An 8,937-nucleotide genomic window follows, 5' to 3' on the forward strand; every position below is an offset into this window, starting at 1 on the left:
AAGCAAACCGCTTGAATATTTGGCTCCCGCTCGTCAGCGAAAATATGTAGCCAAATCCCTCCGTCCTAAGCCTTCTGTGTATTGCACTAACATCAGAAGCCCGTTGGTAGACCTAAACCAGTTTTTCAACGCGTTGGAATCCTCCAAATCTTAGTCAACGGAATCCAGACCTGTCGTCTGCAAAGCATGTATAGAAAAAGAAAGCACGACGGGAAAAAGAAAAACCATGTGATCTCCCTCACCAATCAGCAATCGCCTGTCATAGAACAGGTGATCTCCCTGACCAATCACTGGTCGCCTACCATACGCAGGTATAGCATGCCCGGAACACGTGATTTAACAGTGAGCGAAAAATCACCCCATTTTCCCGCACGGATTTCACGCCGGCAATTTCTTCGTGAATTTCGTGATCGTCAACAAAACTTTTCCGCAATGCGGTAGTCAGCACAGGCGCATTGCATTGCAATTTGGGAAAGGCGGCCCCACAAAGAGTTCCTTTCCCACTCGTGTCACTGAAACCGTGACAGCATACGAGGGTACGAAAATAAGTCTGTGACCGAGCAATCACCTGGAGAATTATGTGAGGAAAGATCATTTTTTACCCAAAATACAAGTCAGACAGCATGCACTTTTCTTTATTTTTTTCTTTTATAGCTGCAGCTTATTAACTCCTTTCTGTGGGGACGGACCAAAAAGGAAGTCAGGCAGCGAACAGTATTTCACGGTTACAGATTATTATCTACTCCCTTTTGTGTGTGGGGGTGTTGCAGGTTTTGTTTTCGACCCGCGTACTTCAAGTGCACTGTCCTTTGATTTAACAATGACTTCTTCTCCTTCATCCCTCTCACATTCAGTACTCCCACGTTATCCTTGTCTAGGGGTGAGTGAGAGGGAGGGGACATTTTCTTCAATCCTCGTATTGCTGGAAAACCGTACTCAGATCGAAGAATACTTCCTCCTCCTCCTCCTCCACCCCTCTCACATCCCCGACAACAGTCATGCCTTTCTCCAGTACCCTTTTCAACGTTTGAATTGCCAGAAAACTCTACTCTGATTTAACAATGACCCCATATCCTGCACTGTCACATGCTCACACAACGTCCCACCCGTCCAACCAACTCTCCCCCAAACACCAACCTCCCCCGCATACACCTGCAGCCGGGTGACATCAAAAGCGCACCTACGGTACCGTGAGAACTTTACCTGTGACTGCAGCACCGTCAGTGACTCCATTCTAGCCAGAACAGAAAAACATTATTACCACTAATGGGGGTAATTCACTGAGGTATAATGCCGATACTTTCCGGGGGTAGTTTGAAAGGCTACACTATAAACACTCAAGTTGCCGGTGATGTGTACTTTGCAAGGAATCGACGGTCCGTTGCGGAAAGTTCTTCATTAGGCTTTAGTTCACTTTCATGTTTTGTTTGTGCAAACATCAATATCACTAATGGTTTTAAGTGATTGAAAAAAGGAGAAAGGATTAGTTAATCATTAAAACAGACAAAGAGCGCAGCGTTTCATGAAACAGACTGACGTTAATATCTAACTATATTCTCATATAACCTTTGCTTACAAACGTCAATACGACTAGTTTCATCGGATGACAAAGGAGGAAGGGATTAGTTGATCATTAAAACAGACAGGGGCGCAGCGTTTCCTAAAACAGACTGACGTTAATATCTTACTATCTTCTCATATAACCTTTGCTTGTGCAAACGTCAATACGACTAGTTTCATCGGATAAAAAAGGAGGAAAGGAATTGTTTATTTTAAAAACAGGCTTAAAGGGACAGCGTCTCTTGAAACGGACTGGTTTAAAACGTAATGTCGACCTTCCCATGCATACGATGCTTGTGCAAATATCAATACGAATAATGGTTTCATCGGACGAGAAAAAGGAGAAGGGGTTAGTTTATTTTAAGATCAGGATTAAAGGCAGGCACACACACACACACACACACACACACACACACACACACACACACACACACACCAACAACAACAACACACACTCACAAAACAACACCATACAACAACAACACAAACACACACACACACACAAAACAACACCATACAACAAGAACAAGAACAAGAACAAGAACAACAACCAACCAACCTCTCTTCCCAAACAAATAAAACAATTTGAAGCAAACAAAATCGACGAGGAATTTATGACCACGACAGCTGATTTTAATGAAAAAACAAAATATAAATAACCTTCACAAATCCCTCCTTGAATAAAGGTATTTGCAGAACTTCAATATAGATTATGTTGTTTTTCTCCCCAGTAACAAGGTCATATGGTATTTGTAATACTAATAGTTTTCATACTTCTTCTTTCGTTGCTGACTTCATCGTGGCCTGACATTGTGTGTGAGTACGTGCTTCCTTAGGCCAAAAAAAAAAAATTGTCTGTTTAGGGTAACATGACCAAAAAAAGTAGGGTCGGTAGGTAGGTAAAGTTTTTTGTTTTTGTGTGTGTGTGTGTGTGTGTGTGTGTAAATGCTATGTTGGCTGAACATTCACTTCTTATATTTGATGAATACATGTTTCAAAACTAACGTATAAATAAAACAGAGAGAAAGGGAGAGAAAGAAACGCCAAATGTCTCTTTTTAGCATTTTTACCTCTTTTTTTTTCTTTTTTTTTTTTGGAAATCAAAAAAAAGTTTTTGGGTCGGCGCCAAATCGATAGGGTCGGTCGGGTTACCCTAAACAGACATTTTTTTTTTGGCCTTATATGTGTACATACTCCTTCGGGTAGAAAACCATAGAAACTGCGGGGCTTATTAAATTTTGGTCTTGATTGATGTCGTATCGTGGCACCAGTGACATTAATCCTTTGGTGTTTCGTCGGAAATATGATCCCTATGTTTACGTCAGTGGTAACGACTTGATATGGCCTTGAACAAATCTTAACACTATTTGTTTTAGTTTGCATCCGGTTTAAAAAGTTTTTCAATAACACAAATGGAAGACTAGTAAGATTGTTCAGAAAAAAATGATTTCTACAGCATGTTGTTGTTGTTGTTTCTGTTGTTGTTGCTGTTGTTGTTGTTGTCGTTCTCGATGTTGTTGTTGTTCGTTCTTGATGTTGTTGTTGTTGTTGTTGTGGTTGTCGTTCTCGATGTTGTTGTTGTTGTTGTCGTTTTCGACGTTGTTGTTGTTGTTCTTCTTCTTCTCGATGTTGTTTTTGTTGTCGTTGTCGATGATGTTGTTGTTGTTGTCGATGTTGTTGTTGTTGGTGTTGTCGTCCACGATGTTGTTGGTGGTCGTGTTGAGTGTCCCCACGCCTTAACACTCACAGGGCTACTTGGTGCAGAAAAGGTGACTGTCGGCAGCCGTACTCCGCCATCGGAGGATTTTAAAACGGAGCATCCCGGCAAAGGGATGACGAGGGCTGCTGTGTGAGGAGAGAACTACGGAGGCAGGGGACCACACAGGATAACCAGTCATCCCTGCACAACAAATAACGACATCTCAGTTCCTTCGCCAGTACGATGCCACTGGGCACAGCAAAGTACGTTATCAGTGAAACCTTGGTACATTTCCTTAGGTCTAGTCTCACTTGGAATGTAGCGCTTCACCCGAAAAGCATCATTATTATGATTATGGCAACTCTTATTTCATGCTGGTGACGTCTGCGATGCACACAATGAGTACAGAGTTTAAAGGCCCAGTCTGCCTCAAATGGTTTACATAACGATTTCAATCTTCTCGAAAAAATCAGTTCTAACCTTATAGAACACACTTCAAAAGCATATAACAGCATTAAATGACACAGTTCGTTTGAATGGCTATTTAGCTTGCGTAAACCACACACCAGATTTCGTGGTTTATTTTACCCTTGAGCCATCGTGGAGTGGCACACACTTTCCTTTTTTTCACAAGTTCGTCGTCAGTTTGTGATTTCAATGCGACTTGCTGTATCTGCAATAGAACGCAATTGTGTACCTCTGAATCTAAAATGCAACAAACGACTGCGAGTCACACGAACTTATCCTTATCGGCTGCGGTTAGCTTCAAAGACGCAAGCGATATGCAGAAAGTACGTCTGCTTGCCTTGGTGAAACACGATCATTGTGTGACTTGCTTCCGGCCTCCCTTTTTTAAAAATTTCAAAACCTCGAGTTGTACGGATCTCGTCTTGATGAAAAAAGAAACGATTCAAGAATGTTTGTGTACCAAGCTGTCAATTTATTATTTAGATTTTAAAAGTTAGTTCTAGCGCCAAAACGAGGCGTCCGATTGTGGTACAGACAATCCGGCTGGCCGCGCAAAAATAAATTCTGTGAAAAATGCTCGCTCTTTACGGAGGGCACCTAGGATGTTCTCAAGCGGCGAGTGTTTAAACGAAAGGGTGTTTGTACTGCGTGTAAAAGCCTGACAGTGTCTGTGACCAGTAACGGGTGGTTTACGGGAGGCTGTGTGTGCCTTTAATGATATCTCTAAATTTGAAAACATTGCATCTCCGACTCCATCCCCCATTCAATTCCCTCCAGCGGAACCTAAAACTCACCGCCACATGTTCTATTTCATCAGAAAGTTCGTAATACTTTCCTGACCAACTTTCTCCCAATTACCTGTGTGTGTGAAAAAGTCAACATACACGTGTGTGAAAAAGTCAACATACACGTGTGTGAAAAAGTCAATAGTTGTGACGTAAATCCAGTACTTCGAAGACCTAATTTTACGGAAATGCACTATTATTGCCTACATAACAACAACTTCAAAGAGATAACTGGATGGTGCGAAACAGGAAATCGAAAATGTCAGACATTCAAATCAAGACGCACGGCGGCACGTGCAGACAACGAAGGGTTAGACTGTGATTGACAGCGATGTAATTGACTGTCATTCACTTTTCATACCACGATTTTCCCGTGAAATATGACTGATTCTGTTTACTGTAGCGTCGCTCTGTCTCTCCGCAGCCGGAAATAAAATCGAAGCAATATTAGGCATGCGCGGAGGGAAGTGACGAAGCGTCATGGCAACCAGGGCCCCACTGACAGCAAAATCAAATCAGGAAAATTCAACTTCAAAAACGCCAGGAAACGTGTCTTGTGACACTCCGCAATCAGATAGAAATAACGGAGTAACGTCATTCAACGTCAAATCTTCTTCAGATCTGATTTGGTTCACTGAACACAAGCGAACAACTGACACAGTCTGGTTTATATCACGGACATAATCAAAATGTGTTCGTACTCATTTGAACTTAATGGTCATTGCTGCTAGCCCTAACGAGTGGGAGATTATCTCATCTACGAAGGGCTTTGATCAGCTACCCAGAAAACTGACACAGAACCTGCAGACATGCAAGAGTACTTACATTAATAATTTACAGAGACCGCATGAACTCAACATGACATGATCGATCTTAGTTGGAGTCCAAAGAGTTACACGGTAAAGACGATTGATTCACAAAGCTGGCATGGAAACAATATGAACTTACAAGTTGTACAAACAGACGGCGAAGACGACAAAGATGTGCGCACGCGCTTTCACACGGAAACAGGCACACAAATACAGGCTGAATGATCGTCTGACCATGCACTTACAAATAATTACCAGTCAACGACAAATTAACCAACTTATCCGTTAATCATCAACAAAGTGTCATTGAAGGCTAATTTGATCTTTTCATCAACATTTGGCCTTGGGTTAAACCTCCTTCCCCACAACCCTCCCTCCCCCGCCCACCTCCCCTTCAACACAACATTTGGCCTTGTCGCATTACCCACTCAGCTGATCGCAGATAAGTGCATACAATATCAATATCTCATCAGCTTGCTCGTTTTCACATGAGTGTTTACTGAAACGGCTGGAAAGCACTTGAAAGCCAATCAAATCCAGCAAGACTAGGCCACTTGGCGTGTGCAGGCCACGTAACTCAATCCACAGCAGCTGTTTTCTATACCTCGGTCGGTCGTTCATATTTAATCATGCTTGCGAAGAAAACTAGCCCGAAAGGCCTTATATCATACTAAACGAGGAACGGAGATACAACTTTGTAGCGGAAAGGTGAAAAAGATCATGCATGCGAAGGTGTTAGTCAAGGTTGTCGAAGAATATTTACCAAAAAGCCCATATCTGTTGGAAAGCGAAGAGGGGAGATAGAACCTTCTGGTTGAGGAAGCTTCCAATCTGATCGAGTAATACATTACCACAATTCAATAGTGCTTGCGTAAGCTGTCCCCGTGACCTCGTTTCTATGACGGGACTCAACTTTGTAAGTCAAGGCAAGCGGAGAGTTCCGTCTGAGTAGGTTTGAAGTGTAGGTTTTATCGACAGTGCATAGACTAAGCCCGAGGTTATGTTTAGATCGATTTTAACGGAAATTTAGACGCTATCTTTGCACAAAGGGGGTTTCTAACCTAGTTTGTCAAGTCGTCGTCTTAAGCACGAAAGGGGTTGGGTGTAACTTTTGGAATTTCTACGTAGGTTACATATTGCTGGAACATAAACGCTGAATCCTTGAAAAAAATCATCTGCCAATCATGTAATCCATGTTCCTTTCAACAATCACCCTCAAATCTTTGTATAACAACCCCCCCCACCCCCATTACCCCCTTTGGTCCTGATTAACCACATTCACCCAAGATTGAAATTGAATGCCTGCGCAACTGTAACGAAATCCGAATGACTGCATGTGCAGGAAAGTAATCATTTCCCCATGATTGATGATTTAGATTCTTCGAAAGTCAGCATGTCTGCATATGTTGGGCTGTGATTTCATCCTTTTAAAGATCTGGCAGCGGAATTCATTCGTACATTTGGGGGATTGAAAAACCATGTTGTAAAAAACATAAAAAAATCTCTAGAGAAGCGTCCAAAAGTGTTAGCTCAATATTGTAGAAACCATTTTTCTCGTTTTTGCCATTTTGTAGACAATCGTGTCCATCGCCAAAGCTCATTCCAGGCTTTTGTGTGGGATGAGAGCATCCTTCCACTTGGAAACACAGCGAAAATCAACAGTCTGTCTGCTTTGTGTGAAGTGTCGGAGTTGTTGTTGTTGGATTGATTTTGTTGAGGCGTCTTGTGTGAAATCATTTCAACACAAAATTCCAACTCTGCTCAGAAAACAGCATGTCTTGATTTTTACATTTAATCAAGTTTTGACTAAATGTTTTAACATAGAGGGGGAATCGAGACGAGGGTCGTGGTGTATGTGTGTGTGTGTGTGTGTGTGTGCGTGTGTGTGTGTGTGTGTGTGTGTGTGTGTGTGTGTAGAGCGATTCAGAGTAAACTACTGGACCGATCTGTATGAAATTTTACATGAGAGTTCCTGGGTATGATATCCCCAGATGGTTTTTTTCATTTTTTCGATAAAGGTCTTTGATCACGCCATATCCGGCTTTTTGTAAAAGTTGAGGCGGCACTGTCACAGCCTCATTTTTCAATCAAATTGATTGAAATTTTGACCAAGCAATCTTCGACGAAGGCCGGACTTTGGTATTGCATTTCAGCTTGGAGGCTTAAAAATTAATTAATGACTTTGGTCATTAAAAATTTGAAAATTGTAATTAAAATTATTTTTTTTATAAAATGATCCAAAATTACGTTTATCTTATTCTTCATCATTTTCTAATTCCAAAAACATATAAATATGTTATATTCAAATTAAAAACAAGCTCTGAAAATTAAAAATATAAAAATTATGATTAAAATAAAATTTCCGAAATCGATTTAAAAACATTTTTATCTTATTCCTTGTCGGTTCCTGATTCCAAAAACATATAGATATGATATGATTGGATTAAAAACACGCTCAGAAAGTTAAAACGAAGAGAGGTACAGAAAAGCGTGCTATGCAGCACAGCGCAACCACTACCGCGCTAAACAGGCTCGTTAATTTCACTGCCTTTTGCACGAGCAGCAGACTACGGTCATTGTGAAAAAATGCAGTGAGTTCAGTTTCATTCTGTGAGTTCCACAGCTTGACTAAATGTAGTAATTTCGCCTTACACGACTTGTTGGAATGTGTCTAAGAAGAAGGATACCCTTACAAAGGGAGACCATAAAAAGTTAAAGGAACGGAAGAAAGAATCTTGTGTTCTCACAATAACAACATATTGCATGTTATGAGTTATTCATAACGTCGAACAATTATTTTGTGAAACAGGTGAGAAAAAAACCCAACGAAAAACACACACACACACACACACACACATACACACACACACACACACACACACACACACACACACACACACACACACACACGCACGCACGCGCGCACACACACACACACACACACACACACACACACAAACCACTCACCGCACCTGAAATTGCTTGACAAACTTAGCAAAACAACATAACAAGAAAGAGACTTGCTTGAAGGTTGAAGTAATTAAAATGTCGCCATGACAGCAGAAATCCATCACTGTCAATGTTTTTGTGGCTTGTTTGTTCGTGTACTTTTAATCATTTGCTCTTCACTCTCAATGTTTTTGTGGCTTGTTTGTTCGTGTATTTTTAATCCTTTGCTCTTCCTTGTTTCATCTTGAATAATACGTTTTTATGGAAGGGGAATTTAAAGCTACCAGCACGTTGACGACATTTGAAGCCCCCCGCGGGTTAGGGGGAAGAATTTACCCGATGCTCCCCAGCATGTCGTAAGAGGCGACTAACGGATTCTGTTTCTCCTTTTACCCTTGTTAAGTGTTTCTTGTATAGAATATAGTCAATGTTTGTAAAGATTTTAGTCAAGCAGTATGTAAGAAATGTTAAGTCCTTTGTACTGGAAACTTGCATTCTCCCAGTAAGGTCATATATTGTACTACGTTGCAAGCCCCTGGAGCAATTTTTTGATTAGTGCTTCTGTGAACAAGAAACAATTAACAAGTGGCTCTATCCCATCTCCCTCCCCCCCTTCCCCGTCGCGATATAACCTTCGTGGTTGAAAACGACGTTAAACACCAAATAA

At 41.2% G+C, this 8,937-nt stretch overlaps 1 long non-coding RNA gene across 1 annotated transcript; it reads right to left on the minus strand.

Annotated features, from left to right (window-relative positions):
- Window positions 1-2,484: 2,484 nt before the first annotated feature.
- LOC138982246 (uncharacterized) lies at window positions 2,485-6,251 on the minus strand. The gene is made up of 2 exons (XR_011460817.1): window positions 6,085-6,251; window positions 2,485-3,460 (listed from the first exon to the last, which is right to left on the minus strand). It is a non-coding gene; the product is annotated as an uncharacterized lncRNA (long non-coding RNA).
- Between the last annotated feature and the right edge of the window lie 2,686 nt (window positions 6,252-8,937).

This window comes from Littorina saxatilis, linkage group LG12, assembly GCF_037325665.1.
Source record: "Littorina saxatilis isolate snail1 linkage group LG12, US_GU_Lsax_2.0, whole genome shotgun sequence".
Lineage (NCBI taxonomy): Eukaryota > Metazoa > Mollusca > Gastropoda > Littorinimorpha > Littorinidae > Littorina > Littorina saxatilis.